Here is a 15,153-nt window from a genome sequence, read left to right as displayed (position 1 = left end):
ACAGCTTAAATATCAACCCCTATATCACAAGATGGGTTGCAAACTGGCTCAGGGATTGAACCCACATGGTCAGAATCACAGGTGCCATGTCCGAATACAAACCAGTTACAAGTGGCATCCCACAGGGCTCAGTTCTGGGACCTCTCTTGTTCAGTATATACTTCTCTGAGGTTTAGGCTAACACGGGGGGATTATGGCTGACATGGTTTGCAGATGACTGCAAACTGGGGGCCATGATCAACTCTCCAGCTGACACAAGCATTCTCCAGAATGGTCTCACAGAGATGGATGTTTGGTGCCAGAGCCACAAGCTCGAGCTACATGCTAAAAAGTGCATAGTCATCCCCTTTGGGAAAAACAAGGTGCACACAAATTACCACATAGGTGGTAATCCATTAAGTACAGACGTACTAATTTGAGATTTGGGGACCAATGCAGATAGTAATCTCTCCTTTTATAATCACACTGCCAAAGTGGTTACAAAGACCTTCTATATATGTCACCTTATCACGAAAGGGTTCGCATCTAGATCAAGAGAGGTCATTATGCCCCTCTACTCGTCACTCATTAGCCCCATACTTGAATACAATGGCCCTTTTGGGATGTACCCTACCCGACACCTGCAGCAACTGGAGAGACCCAAAAGTGCCTTTCCAAGAGGATCATGGGCTACAAACAGATGTCATATGCAGCTCAACTAAAGAGACTCCAGCTCTACTCAGTTGCTTACCACCTACTCAGAGGCAATCTATGCTTGACATACAAAGCCATGTCAAACCCAGAATTAATGGACATGCTCCACCTCAAAAATCCAAGTCCCTTAGAGATACATGCTCCAGGGACTTAAACCTCAGCACAAGAATAAAACGGACATGCTGGAGGGACAGATTCATTTCTCAGAGGCTCCCCTCACTCTGGAATAGAATCCCAATTTATGTTAGACATAGCCCCTCGCTGAGCCTCTTTAAGCCAAATCTGGACACATGGATGGGAAATCGTACATTCACCCCTGGGATCTCTTCTGTGTCCCTGCTAGACAGAGGCACAGTAAACTAATCTTAAAGGGTACCTTCTGTGACCTAATTTACAGAGGCACAGTAGACTAATCTAATAGGGAGACGGACACCAAATACACTCTGGCTAGGCTTATAAATGCCCTAGGGCAGATAGCCTAGTATCTACCTATGAACCTATGAACCTATAAGTTCCACAACAAGCAGATGTAGGGACTCACACAGATGACCTGCACAGTTCAGATACAGTAACTCCAGCTCTACTCAGTCGCTTACCACCTACTCGTATATGATGTGTGCTTGTTGTTTGCAGTAATACCCCACCCAGAATTAATGGACATGCTCCATCCACCTCAGGATATCCAACTCCCTTGTAGCTACACACTTCAGGGACATATACCTCAGCACAGATGTTAATAGGACATGCTGGAGGGACAGATTCTTATCCCAGGGCCTCCACTCACTCCAGATTGTGATCACAGTTTCACATAGGCAGAGCCACCCACTAACCACCTACAGGGGACATCTTGACGGCTGTATGAGTGATCTTATGTTTACCCATGGGATATCTTCTGCGTCCCTGCTAGACAGAGGTACACTAGCCTAAACAGACATGGGCTATCTTGTGTAACCTACTATTCACTGGCACAGTGTAGTACTCTGACAGGGCTGCAAAAGCCAAACACACTCTGGCTAGGCTTGTACATACCCTAGGGCAGATAGCCTAGTATCGACCTCTGGACCTATCCTTCTGCTCGGGATGCACAATATTTATTGCTGATACTGTTTGCAGGTCTTTATTGTCTTTGCTTTCCCAGTTTCTATGAACAACTTAGGTATCTGCAGAACATGTTTGATCATGACAGGGTTCCACTATATTATATAAGTGTCTGTTGTCATGTAACTGTGTGCACAGGGTGGATTGCTGGATAGTGAGAGGTTCCTGGGTTAACACATGCAACTTCCAGATATGTGTGGCCCACTGCTGTAGTCAGACATGGCCTAAGTGTGTGAGCATGCCCAGTTCAGGCTTTCCATGTTTTGTTGAAAAACAACAATGATTCCAAAATCACTGGCTTTGCTCATGTAATACACCAGACTGATTTCTCTCCCCCCCTTCCTGACCTTTAACCCTACTTTGTGTGTAATACTTAGCAATTTCCTTTCTTTCTCCTTCCAGTCCTTCGATGCTCTGATCTACTTCTCTCTCCTCTCCCATCTCCTCTTGTTAGTCCTTTTCTTTTCTTCTCCTACTTCTTAACTACTGTCTCCTCCATTTATCTTACCTAACACTACTCCTCCTACTTCTCCTCCCACTTGTACTTTTATCTTATTATAGCAGAAGCTTTAAGGTATAGCCTGTTTGTATTAAGTAAGATGCTTTGAAACTGATTTAACTCTAGTCATGACTACTATTGAGTATGTGCCTTAATTTTGTTGATTTTAATTACCATTTTTTTATTATTATTACCAATTTTTATTACAAATCTTCTTTATTTCTTTTTATTCTATGTGTTTATTATTATCATGTCTCTTGCTATGTTTTATGTGGAGCTTTTCTCCCTGGGCCTCTACTGAAAATGGAAATATATCCAGCTAGACTAGCCCGGTCAACAAATGTAAAATAAACAAATGTAAAATAAAAAAATAAATAAATAAATAAAATAAAATGATTCCAAGTGGAAAATTTATTATTGAAACAAGTCTTAGCGCCTCGGCCACCACAGCCTTCAATGAGCACACAATACATGGTAAAGATACATTCCCTTATATACAGAGTGGAAATAACTTAATAATAAATCAATTAAATAATTAAGTATTAAAGAAACTGCAATCCCTGTTAGATAAAAACCCATACCAAAGATACAAAAATATAATATAAATATAACACACAATATCTAACCTATTATATCAAATATTTCCAATTAATCTCCATATTTAAACCAAAAGGTGATAATGTATTATATTTCAATATAAAAATAGATTATTTATATAGTAACATATTTTTTAACAATCTATGATTTTCTTTTTTAATAAAGATCTGTTCTAAAACCGTAGCTTGTAACAAATCAGCATTTTGGTTATGGGTTTGTAAAAAATGTGAAGCCACAGAATGATCTGTGGCACCCCTTTTAATATTACAAATATGTTCCTGGGATCTAAGTTTAAATTTCCTCTTAGTCTCTCCAATATAAAATAGATTACAAGGACATTTAAGGCAATAAATAACTCCTCCTGAGTGACAAGAAAATTGTTTATTAGGTATAAACCTTTTGTTATTTATTCTGTCGAAGGATATTCTAATAAATTGACATATATTGCAAGACTGACAAGCAAAAGTACCAAAATTACTTACTGGAAAATTTAACTGTTCAACAGGATGCCTAAAATATGCACATATCAACATATCCCCCAAATTTTGTCCCCTTTAATATGCCACCAAAGGACTAGAGGGAAGCAAATTACCCAATATTCTATCCTTCAGCAAAAACTTCCAATAATATTTAACTGCATCCCAAATTTCTTGGCTTACCAAATTATATGTAGTGACAAAATAAACATCATCCACTGAGGCCTTTTTATTTTGTTTAAATTTATTCCTTGGCAAAAAAATGATTTTCCCCAGAGGTCATTGAAGGCTGTGGTGGCCGAGGCGCTAAGACTTGTTTCAATAATAAATTTTCCACTTGGAATCATTGTTGTTTTTCATCGCTTAGTCTTTTTCAAGACTGGTTTTTGGTTTTTGTTGGTTTTTTTTTCCATGTTTTGTTGCCTGACATATGTCTCATTTATTCAAGCGTGTGAGCATGCCCAATGTGACCTTTCAGTATGTTGTGATCTGAAGTCCACTACATTTGTGGATGTGTGTGAACATGACCAATATTAACAATTATACTGTGTGTGTTGGAAGTCAAGTTCTGTTCTTACTGCAGGACTCACCTTTGTAGTCATAACTCAACAGGGATTATGCTGTGCCTGCAGGGTTTCCAAGAGATACTTTGCATAGACTTATCAACATTCCTTCATACCAGCTGAACAGTGCAATGCTGTCATGGTTTAGTGGTTCTGTACTTTAACTATGGTGCACAGTATCCTGGGTTCAAGGCTCATCACTGCTTTATATTTCCATACTGAGCAGACCAGACTGCTTAAGGGCCAATGAAGCAAATATGAGCATGCTGGCTTTTGTTCTGCTATGCCCTACTTAGACCAGGCTTGTCCGACATTGCTGTATATTCACCAACTTTGCTGGACATTACCCAATATTAGTCGACACTGACCACAGTTGTACTAGTTGGTGTGTGTATTCTGTTTGCATATACTACATGGAGGTAAACGCTGTTTTGCACTACCTTAAATTGCTTGACACATGGCAATCATGCCTCAGGCGGTGCTGCAGGGCTGCCTATGTCGGATGCACATACTACACTCCCTGTACATGTTTGAAGCAGGTAGTGTCAACTTAAGCATCCCTTTTACTATATGTGTGGGTCAGAGAGAGGTATAATTTCCAGGGTTCCTACTGAGCCAGTGTATGTGCTATGCATTGCCTCTTTGCCGAGGCAAAAGCATACTGCGCATGCCTCCTTCTGCCTACTGGGGCAGGCTCAGGTTGTTCCTCCTCTGAGTCACGCTCTGCCTGTGATGACCTTGGCAATGGTGGGGGGCTGTTTGGGCCAGGTCTATGCTGGTCCTGCTGCAGCTGTTTTCATAGGATCATATTATGTAGCATAGCACATACCATGACAATTTGGGTACATGTAGCTGGTGAGTACTACAAGGCTCCACCAGATGTGTCCAGGCACCGGAACCGTGACTTGAGCAGCCCAAACACACGCTCGATTACATTCCGTGTTTGTGCGTGTGCCTCATTATGGCATTCCTGTTCAGGTGTGTGTGCATTTCTGATGGATGTCATCAGCCACGGCTCCAGTGCATAGCCAGCATCCCTCGCTAGGTGACCATGTGGGATGTCCCCATTGGCAAATGTCTGGTACAGGTGCGTCAGATGCCAGATATGGGAATCATGGTAGCTTCCAGGGCAACCAGCACACACATTCAGTATTATGCCCTGGGCATCACACACGACCTGGCAGTTGATGGTGGGGAAGCCCTTGCGGTTGAAGAAGACCCTACCCCACTCACCGGCTGGTGCTTTGATGCATATGTGCGTGCAGTCTATTGCATCCACTGCCTCAGGGTATTCCACTATTTGCTGGAAGAGATGCATATTGATGGCCAATACCTCACAGGAATTGGGGAAATATACATGATCACCGACATGTGCTGACATGGCATCCAGAAACTGGTGCAATACCCTGAATGCTGATGCCTGTGATATCTCCATCATATCACCAGTTGGTCTCTGGAAGGTACCTGTTGCTAGTATTCGTAGACCAACACATACCTTGGTTTCCACTGGAATGGTTTCCCCTCTGTTGGTTCTGTGTGTGAGGTCTGGCCTGCACATCTCAACAATTTGCTGCATGAGGTCTCTGTCCACTCTATAACGCTCCACTATCTCCAGCTCATGTAGCCCCGGTAGGTTACCCCGGGCCTGTACACTCTTCTCCGTCTCCTCACTGGGGGTTGGTTGGCAGCATTCCCATTGTCACCACCCTCAGCATGTTGCATATGTCAGTTTATGACAGCAATGGCAGCCCCTAACATTTCTTTGTCTAAGTTAAGCCTTTTCAGTATTCACTTCTCTTAGCTTACTGCAGTGCTGCAGTGTCTCTGAGGAATACATGGTGAAAAGTTGTTTGCAGAGTTTTAAGTGCTAGGCTGGGCTGGTTTACTGCCTGTGTAATTGCCTGATTCTGATTATTTCCACCTGCTAGCTCTGCTTACTCTCCCTGGTTAACTTCCTACTGTTTGTTGTGCTTCCTTTTCCCTTTCCATTTCCTCAGGGGGCAATGCCGCGCACACTAGCGCAGATGCGCGTACACGTGATAACATGCGAGCACATAGGCTTAGACAGAGTTACACTAGCTAATTCCTGCCTAAACGCGCGCACACGAGCGCAGAGGTGCTTACAAGAATTTAAACTGCCCTACACATGCTTAAACACTCGCACACAAGTGCAAATGTGGTAACACAGATTTAGACAACATTACACATGCTAACGTCTGCTTACATGCGTGCACACTGTCTTACTCGGGTTTAAAGGCACGCACAAGCGCACATACACGTTGCAAGCATTTTTACAAGAAACTTTGTTGATACCCACAGTGTGCACCTTCTATTTCTTGACTTTAGCTAGGATATCTACTGACACACCTCTTCCTGTGATGAGCAACTGACAGCTAACACATGCTACTCTGCTCCAATGAGATTAGCTACTGTCGTACATACCCACCTCATGATGTCACCTATATCCTACTCTGTTACTCCCCTTATCCTAGTCTTACACTCCACTGACTGTGCTTATTTGCTATGTAGACTTGGGATTCACTGTCCTTACCCTCATTTGCATAGGATTGCCTATATAGATAATAATGCTTGGTTACATCTCTTAGACTGGGTTCCCCCCTTAGCAACCCCTACTCGGTAGCCATGTTGTCTTCAGCCTGCCATTGCCTTGCATTGTACATTATAAATACCCATAAAATTCACATTTGTGGGTTTTAATTTTTATTTTTCTGGTTTTTAGAGTGCAGCCCATTTGCACGACGCTGCTCTATGCTTAAACATGGAAAATCAGACAAAAAAAATAAATTAATTTTTTTTCATTTTGCATCGGGAAACATTGCCAATGGCCATATATTTGGCCATTGGCATGCTTCCTCTACTGGATGCAACCTTTATTTGGAGCTGTCACGGCTCCGTTTTGCTATTTGCAGAATGGTACTCAGTTGTCAACTGAGTACATTTCTGCAGATAACACTATTTTTACTCGGACAGGTTCGGGTTTCCTGAATCGCAAATCTACATCATTTGCATGCCTTTCGGCTGCAATTGAGGTAATTTGCATGTCCCGGCCCTGTCCGTGTAAGAGCCATTTTAGGAGCTCTCTTGCACACCCCTACAGGCTGTTCCTGGATTGCTCGTTGGACATGATGGCTGCATGGAGTCTTACTCTACTCTTAGACTCCGTGCAAGCCATCATGAATCCGGCCCAATATAGTATATCTATAAAATGTATTTATTTTTATTTATTTTACATTTGGTAACTGGGAAACTCTGACTAGACACAGGTCCTTTTTCAGCGGAGGCCTGGAGAGAAAAGCTCCACATACAAGATACAAATACCAGGTACAAATATGATTCATATTACAGTTCAAAAAAATAGAATTCAAAATAAAAAATACAATATACAATGCACAGTGCAGCAATACAGAAAGTGTGACAGTAAATCCTGTTGATAAAAGGTGCAAGTTACAGTATATACTGAAAAATGCAGTTTAAGAGTTACACAATTTGCGATCAGAGATGACCCATGGCATAGATTTTGGGTAGCAACATAATGCATAGACTTATCTGTAAGGGATATGATAAAAGACATGTTATAGTTTTACTAAATCTAGGTTTGAGAGACATTATACACTGGAAATTCTTAGGCTTGTTGATATATATAGTATTGTAGAATGAACAAGTAGTCAGACTCTCAAAATACTGAGATTAGTAGTTTGGTAATTTAGTTTATGTAAGTGGGTTAGTCAGCTTCAGAAACTGAGGTTGAATTAACCAGGGCTGGTGCAGGAGCATAGCCATTTATCTGTCACTTGAGTTTTTAGCATCTGTTTAAACTTTGTTAAGGAAGAATGGGATACCATATTGTGGGGAAGAGCATTCCATTTTTTAGATATGAAGTTGGAGAAGAGGGAATCACCAGCTGTATTGTTGGTCTTTGTTACCTGTAATAGTAATCTATTACTTGAGGGAAGTGTTATATTGAGTGTGGAAGAATCTAATGTTGGGGGGGTTGTCAGGTTGGTGAAGGATTTTTGTGGACAAAAATCAGTTAGTTAAAGAGGAGGAGTTGGGGGAAGTTCAAGTCAATTAAGTTGCTTAAGAGCTGAACAATGATGGGACCTGAAAGTAGAGTCTGTGGCAAACGTGGGTATTTTATTGCAGCAGGAATCGAGTTTGGCGAATACAGTCTTTCTCAAGTTTGTGAGTATTGTGGAGGCACAGAGGAGTGTAGATATGAGATTGGTATGTGCAATGGTGGATTTAGCCTGTTTAGTAAGGGATTGTTTATTTCTGTAAAGAACACCCAATTTTTTATGCACTTTCTTTATGCCCTGGGAGATATGGATGTCAAATTTCATATTACAGTCAATTTTGACACCTAGAAATTTAGTGTGAGTTACAGGAGAAATGATGGTTTTGTTCTTGGATATAATATTGAAGGAGGGGTTTGATGTGGTGGATCTTGGGTTAAACAGAAGAAGTTTTGTTTTGTTAGGGTTCAGCTTGGAGTTTGTGAGCATACTTCAAATGAGAGAAAGGAATATTGTGTAACTGAATGGAGCTCTTGTAAGGAGGAGGCAGAACATATTAAGGTTGAGTCATCTGCATATTGGATAACAGAAGCATGAAGAGAGGAAATATGTAAATTGTTAATAAAAATTGAGAAGAGTTGGGGTCCTAGAATGCAGCCTTGGGAACTCTTATTGTAACTGGAAGAAGAGGGGAGAGGTTGTTCTGCCATTGGACAGCCTGCTGGCAACCCAATAAATAGATTTGGAACAAAGAGATAGTGGGTTGACTGATATAAAACTCAGAAGGAACTTGGATAATTTTACTATGTGCGACCATGTCAAAGGCCTTGGAAAGGTCAAGAAGGATAGCAGATATAAATTCCCCATTGGTTCTTTGGTAGTTTACTGTATTGGTGAAGGGCATTAATGCAGTAGTAGTGCTATAGGAGGGTCAAAAGCCATGCTGGGTGTTTGATATTAGTGTGTGTGTGTGTGTGTGTGTGTGTGTGTGTGTGTGTGTGTGTGTGTGTGTGTGTGTGTGTGTGTGTGTGTGAGAAAGTGAACTGCAATTTGTTTATGTATGCATGTTTCTAGGATTTTGGATACAGGGGATAGTATGGCTACTGGATGATAATTAGCCAGTTCTGTAGAATTACTGCCTTTGTGTAGGGGTATTATGTGGGAGATTTTCTAAATCTCGGGGACTTTATTTTTGGACATAGATCTATTGATAAGTATGATTACAGGGTAGGCTGTTGCATCAGCAGCAATTTGCAGAAATTCTGCTGGAGATATTTCTGTGGGTAGGGTTGTGGGTTTTAATTTATAAGCAAATTGTTTATGCTGTTGATGGATACTGGTTGGGATGTAAAGAAGTTGTTAATGTTTGCCTTGGGTGGTTCAGTGGAAGGGAGGGAGGGGTTTTGAAGATTAGATAAGGCAAGTATGGTTTCAATTAAATATTTGTTGACTTGGGTAGCTATGTTTTCAGTGGTGTTAAAGGTTGATGGGGAGGGTGTGGTGGATTTTCCTGAAAGGAGAATATTGTTAATGGATGCCCAAAATATCTGAGGGTTTTTTTTTTTTGGTGCTTCACTTGTATATTCTAGTTGTAATTAACTTTATCTTGTTTAACTGAATTTTTGCTTTATTATGGAGCTCAAAATATGATTGTTTTGATGCTTGTGACCTGGTAGAATCCCAGTGGTTCCAGGCTTTGTCTCTAGTTATTAGTAGAGACCCAGTTTCTTTACTTAGCCAAGGAGCAGCCTTTGATTTAGTTCTAATAGTTTTAGGAAGTGCATGTGTGCCCAAGATATCTAATAAAGAAGTGTTAAATAATTGAACTGCTTCTACCAGGGGAAGTAGCTTTAAAGGTGTCCAGTTACAGGTTTGTAATGCTGATAAGAAATTGGTGGTGTTAAAATGTTCTTTTCCTTCTTATTAGATGGCAAGCTGATTGTTTGTTATGATGAAACCAATACCTTAGTAGAAAGTTTGGAAATGCACATAACCCACAAGGAAACGTCCCTGTCTATATGAAAAATGTGCTATATCCATACTTGTATCTTACAACTGCTTTAAACTGAAGTTTTTATTATAAATAAATTGAAGGGTAGCACATAGAACTTTCATTAAATCTGAGTTGCCTACAATGATTTTTCCAGTTAGGACTCACAATTATCTTTGATATCAACAGCATTAGAAGATAAAGGAATTAAAAGATCCCTGTATTTATGATTTTTGCCTCATGTGTTTTAACAGGGAACCCTGGTCTCAGAATTAGTGGAAATGCATTGTGCTTTTTCAAAATAACGTTTTGTGTAATATCATGTAACTTACTTTCATGATAATCCCTTATTTTAATCAATTCACTGAGAAATTCAACTTCTTCTAAAATACTTTATCATCACTAGCTAATAATATGGTACCCTAATCAAATGAAGTCAGAAAATACTAAATTTCTTAAAGGAAGAGTGTTGAGTGGTATAGTGCCAATAATTGCTAGCAAAAGTATTTTTTGTATGTAATCTGCTAACAAAGAAATTCAATTGGAAACATCTATTTCAACAATGACATCCTAAAACCAACACTGGCACCATGTTCTGATAACATAAATTAAAAAAGGTATTATTAAACACAGTAAGGTTGCTATAAAAAATAAAGAAACCATGAACACATGCAGGGACTCTAGAAAACATCTCCTCCCTATTTTTGGATCCTTTGCAAAGCTCTCAATGGAGTTTCTCATAATAAACTCCTACATCAAATGTCTGATCTTGGCCTATTTCCTTCCACATTATAGTGGTTTAGTAGTTACCTATCAATGTGTTAAAGAGCAGAACACACTATCTTCCTAACAGCCTGTCACCAATGGTGCACCCCAAGGCTCAATCTTAGGACCCATTCTTTTAATATCTTCATCGACAACCTTTTACAGTATGTGGACAATTCAACATTTATATGTGCTTCTGACAACCTATCACAATTAATCTAAATTACTCAAGAAGCTTTCACTTTGGTTGAAACTTGGCTCCATAATGCCCGACTATTTTACTGAAAGAAAATCAAACTGCTACTTCTTCTTTTGGCTTTTCCCAGTTAGGGGTCACCACAGCAGAACACCTGTCTGCTCATGATTGGCAGTGGAGTTTTACAGTGTTGAGTTGCCAGCCCAGCACCCATCCTTCAACAGAAGGCACACACATGCACACACACCTAGGGCCAGTTTAGAGTGTCCAATCCACTTACAGCATGTCTTTGGGATGTGGGAGGAAACTGCAGCACCCAGAGGGGACTCACACAACCACAGGGAGGACATGCAGACTCTGCACAGAAGGCACCCCAGCTGAGGATTGAACCAGAGAACCTCTTGCTGTGAGGCAGCAAAGCTAACCGCTGCACCACCGTGCCCCCAAAATCAAACTGCTACTACTTCCTAAAATCCTGAAAAAATGACAAAGCCAATTTTAAAATTCAATTGCTGAACAGCACTGAAATAGAGGTAGTCTGCTACATCAAGCCTCTAAGAGTTATAATACATGATGACCTTAAATTTGACCTTATTCAGCATACCATAAAAAGATTCATCAAACATGGAAATACTCTATAGACACAGATTCTTCCACAGTAATGCCACTTACTACTCACACAAATACTTTACTCCCCTCTCTACTGTACTAGCCTCATAAGTGCTTTAATCACAAGAAATTTGTTACAGAAATGCTTGACGCATGTTATAACAAAAATTATATATTTGCTTCTTGTAACAATTACCATACTCACCATTATATTGCCCTTAAAGCTTTGACATGGTTCAAGCTACATTACACCTTAGTTCTCTCACAACATCCAATTTCCCATAATATCTTCTATAAATTCAATGCTTTCACTGCCTTAAATTCAATACTACATATGCACCACCCTTTGATATACTGATAAACAACTCCTAAACAGTTATAAAAGCCATAAATCTCCTGGTTATAGCCTCTACTCTTAGTCATTTACCAAGAAATGGAATTCCATTTTCTCTATCCATTTGATCCACACCTCCATGCCTACAAAGATGTTCTTAGACAGCACCTATCTAATTTGCAGTGATTGCCCTGGTCTACTTTTTGCTAAAAACTCTACTGTGTTTTTTCACTGACTAATTCACCTCACCTTTTTCCATATATACCTCATCGAAACTTACCTATACACACATACTCTTCCAAATAGCCCAACTCTGGGCTACTTCTTTTCTTCTGCTCTATACCTACTCTGCCTAGAATAACTCTTGGCAACCCCTCTTTTGCTTCAGACATCACTCTTAGCTGCCATTCTTTCTATCTATATTGGCTATATTTCTCTCCATTGTAACCTTTACCATAATCTTAACAAAAAAAAGATGTCTACAAGTGCATATAGTTTTATTTGTTTCTTCTGTGTTTGTTGTTTGCTAAAAGGCATGTCAGAACCTATGAAAAGCAATTCAAATTAATACATAATCTGCTATTCCTCATTGTTTATTCCCTGCTGTATATCATTCAACTTGTAATTTGCTAGCTATTATTGTAGAGCTTTTCCATCTGGGCCCCCACTGAAGTGGTTATTATATGACCCAATTGGACTTTACCTGTAAACAAATGTCAAATAAATAAATACATAAATAAATAGGTTATATCTGTATGGTTTGTTCTTATGCTAGGTATGATTCTAACAACTCAGTGTAATTATTTCTACTCATGTTTAGATGGTTTATAATGAGTTTATTTATTTACTGAGTTGAGAATAGTTCACCAAAAGAAATGAGTTTAAGGTAGTTAAAGACCAGTGTATAGGAAATGTATTACTGAAGTATACTGTGGATTGTTTTGACATACACTGTAGGTGAGCAAGGTGTTTTCATAAGCAGGACGTTAAGATGGGGTGGGAGAATTTTTATTCTGTAAATCTTTGATTTTTAGAATTGTTTTAAAGGTGAAGTTTTAGAATACAGTCTGCCATAGATGGTAATGACATGCTCAATGAGAAATATGTTATAGTTACATACATACATACATACATACATACATACATACATGCATATAAATGTTTCAAGCACGGGCATTAATGCCCTTCTAACTTGCCAATATACCAAAACACTTGTTCTTATAATAAATTTCCAGGCTGTTCTTAAAAATATCTAAACTACCACTTGCTTTAATGTAATTTGGTAGTCTGTTCCAAGCATCAGCTGCTCTAGCAGAGAACCAATTAGTACACTTCTCATTCCTACAGAATCTTCTGCATGGGTTATCTGATGATTCTCTAGTACTTTTTGATAACCCCAAACATTCCCAGAGGTAGTTGTCCCTAAATGCCCTATATACCTGAATATGATATCCTCTTAAATATCTATAAGACACACTGTACAAGTTCAGATATTTTAGTCTTTCATAATAACTTAGATTTTCACATCCATGGATGCCCTTGGTATATTTCCACTGTACTTTTCCCAGTTTATTCATGCTTGTTTTCCTATAGGGTTTCCATATTATTATTCCATACTCAAGTTTGGGTCTAATGTAACTAACAAACAATGACTTCATTATGTTTGATTTCCTAGACTTTAGAAATCTTTTTATACAGCCTATAGTTCTATAACTATCATTAGGCAATTGGTTGATATGATTAGAAAAAACTCATAGCTGAATCTACCCATATACCCAGGTCCTTAAATGAGACTGCAGTTTCAATCACTGTGTGCTATATTAAATATTCACCTTTCAGTTTATGTCTCCCTAATCTCATATGCTTAGTTGTTGATGTATTTATCAACATATTATTCTCCTGTGTCCAAATCGTCAATTTAGTCAGATTATTTTGCAAACATGCCTTATCTGTAACACTTGAAATCAGTTTACCCAATTTCAGATCGTTAGCATATAGACTGTAGAACACCTCAGATGAAAAAGTAAGGTCTGAAAGGTACAATCTAAACAAGTAATGGCCTAGGACAGAGCCCTGTGGGAACACCTTGACTGTAACCATTTGTATGAGGATTTTGTGTTTATAGGTACGATGATTAGTATGAGGAACATAGTCAAAATGAATAAGTACACTAAGGCAAGGAATCATCTTGATTAGCATGGCAAGGGTGTAGGAAATAGTATGTCAGTAATAGGAGACTAGATTGTTTAATGAAATCTTGGAAAGTGAGAGGATGCCTGAGGAATGGAGAAAAAGTGTTTTTGTACCGATTTTTAAGAATAAGGGTGATGTGCAGAGCTGTAGTAACTACAGAGGGATTAAATTGATCAGTCACAGCATGAAGTTATGGGAAAGAGTAGTGAAAGCTAGGTTAAGAAGGGAGTTGATGATTAGTGATCAGCAGTATGGTTTCATGCCAGGAAAGAGCACTACAGATGCGATGTTTGCTTTGAGAGTGTTGATGGAGAAGTACAGAGAAGGTCAGAAGGAGTTGCATTGTGGCTTTGTGGATTTAGAGAAAGCATATGACAGGGTGCCTAGAGAGGAGTTGTGGTATTGCATGAGGAAGTCAGGGGTGTAGAAAAGTATGTAAGAGTAGTACAGGATATGTACGAGGGTAATGTGACAGCGGTGAGGTCTGCGATGGGAGTGATGGATGCGTTTAAGGTGGAGGTGGGATTACATCAAGGATCAGCTCTGAGCCCTTTCTTATTTGCAATGGTGGTGGACAGGTTGACAGACAAGATAAGACAGGAGTCCCCATTGACTATGATGTTTGCAGATGACATTGTGAGCTGTAGTGGGAGTAGGGAACAGGTGGAGGAGACCCTGGGGAGGTGGAGACATGCTCTAGAGAGAAGGGGAATAAAGGTCAGCAGGACTAAGACAGAATATATGTGTGTGAATGAGAGGGAGGATAGTGGAATGGTGATGATGCAGGGAGTAGAGGTGGCGAAGGTGGATGAGTTTAAATACTTGGGATCAACAGTTCAGAGTAATGGTGAGTGTGGAAAAGAGGTGAAGAAGAGAGTACAGGCAGGATGGAGTGGGTGGAGAAGAGTGTCAGGAGTGATTTGTGACAGACAAGTACCAGTAAGAGTGAAAGGGAAGGTCTAGAAGAGGGTAGTAAGATCAGCTATGTTATATGGGTTGGAAACAGTGGCATTGACAAAAAGGCAGGAGTCAGAGCTTGACGTGGCAGAGTTGAAGATGTTAAGATTTGCACTGGGTATGACGAGAATGGACAGGATTAGGAATAA

Source organism: Protopterus annectens, chromosome 10.part0, assembly GCF_019279795.1.
Source record: "Protopterus annectens isolate FY-2018-M chromosome 10.part0, PAN1.0, whole genome shotgun sequence".
Lineage (NCBI taxonomy): Eukaryota > Metazoa > Chordata > Ceratodontiformes > Protopteridae > Protopterus > Protopterus annectens.
This window is presented reverse-complemented; position numbering follows the sequence as displayed.